At 45.8% G+C, this 1,390-nt stretch overlaps 1 protein-coding gene across 7 annotated transcripts in view; it reads right to left on the reverse strand.

Annotated features, from left to right (window-relative positions):
- The window catches only part of LOC102979137 (cytochrome P450 3A29-like), an 86,610-nt gene extending 85,803 nt beyond the window's left edge, over nt 1–807 (reverse strand). For all 7 annotated transcript variants that reach the window (XR_008619091.1, XM_055089850.1, XM_055089845.1 and 4 more), the window contains exons 1-2: nt 721–807; nt 357–421 (exon numbers count right to left, since the gene is read on the reverse strand). The gene's annotated coding sequence lies outside the window, so the exon portion shown is untranslated. The remainder of the gene's footprint in view (nt 1–356; nt 422–720) is intronic.
- Between the last annotated feature and the right edge of the window lie 583 nt (nt 808–1,390).

The following is a 1,390-nucleotide window of genomic DNA, read 5'->3' on the forward strand; positions in this document are numbered from 1 at the left end:
CTCCGCAACGGGAGAGGCCACAACAGTGAGAGGCCCGCGTACTGCAAAAAAAAAAAAAAAAAAGAAAGGGACAGAGCTTTTGTCACTGCACCACGGCTCCCATTCACACGTGTGTCAGTCTCGGCACCTATGCTGCAGCGACACAGCAAGCCCTCTCTCCCTAGTACAGGCGACCCTCTTCCACCATGTCCCCGCCCTATCCTACCTGCTCCACACTCCCCTCCTCCTGTCCCTGTGCTGGCCACTGCAGGATTCCCTGATCCATTTACACTGATGCCCCAAGTTTAAGTTTACCCAGTAGCACTTCCTTGGTCTTTTTGAGAAAATCAAAGTAACTGCTTTGAAATCAGACCAACCTGGAATCAAATCCTGATGTCTTTCGGGGAAATTATTCAAACCCTCTAGGTGTCCGTTTACTCATCTGTAAAATAAGAATAATAACACCTACCTTATATACGTTGTGAGGATTAAATTAAATACGTGCACATACATGCACACACCTAGTCCTGTATATGACATGCAGTAGGTGCTCAATAAATGTCAGCTCCCTAGGCTAAGGACTGTTACCTTTCCATTCGACTAGAAGCTTCTTGGGAACAAGAACAATTTCCTTCACTGTTTTCTCATCTCTCACATCACCCCGTTTTAGAGCTGTTTTAATCGGTCCTGATCAAATGAGGATTTAACCCATATTAAATACATGTTTCCCTTCATTCTTACTTTTCACCAAACAGATTTCTCTTAGCCTCCTGCATTTATATCTTATGGTTGTCCTTTACCAAAGATTCTTGCCTTTGGGTCGCCAAATAGTCAAATCCTTTAAAAAAAAAAATCACATCAGTAAAACATTCATTTAAAATGAGCCATTTATTTTCCATACTAAGGCACAGCTCAACAGAGGCCAAGAGCTCAGCTGGGTCCTGCTGCAGAGTGAAATCTCCATCCCTGCTGTATGCTGCCCAATGAGCTGGTAAGCTCCTTTGCTCCGAGCAAAATGGCGGCACAGACAAAGCCTCCCAAGACCGTTTACCCCTTTCACTGCCTGCCCAGTTCCCAGGTGGGCCATACCGAGTCCCATAGCTTTTCCAGACTGATTTCCCCCATCAGCTGTTCCTCATCCCCGAGCAGCACAGTAACTCCAGTTGCTTCTTTCTCCCCCTCCCTCTTGATGATTTACATTCTATAGGACCCAAATCCCAACTAACTATGTCTTGTGAAGCACTGAAAAATCATTTCTATCTAGTGAAACTTCAGCTGAGCTCGCACTGAACCGTTACGAACTCCAACTTTGAGGGTTCCCTATGCTGCCCTGCTGCCCACTCTGTTACTCTGGGCAACGTTACACCTTTAGTTTCTCTTTGTCATCTGCAGGGGCAACTCTTTCCCTCCA

Source organism: Physeter macrocephalus, chromosome 14, assembly GCF_002837175.3.
Source record: "Physeter macrocephalus isolate SW-GA chromosome 14, ASM283717v5, whole genome shotgun sequence".
Classification (NCBI taxonomy): Eukaryota; Metazoa; Chordata; class Mammalia; order Artiodactyla; family Physeteridae; genus Physeter; species Physeter macrocephalus.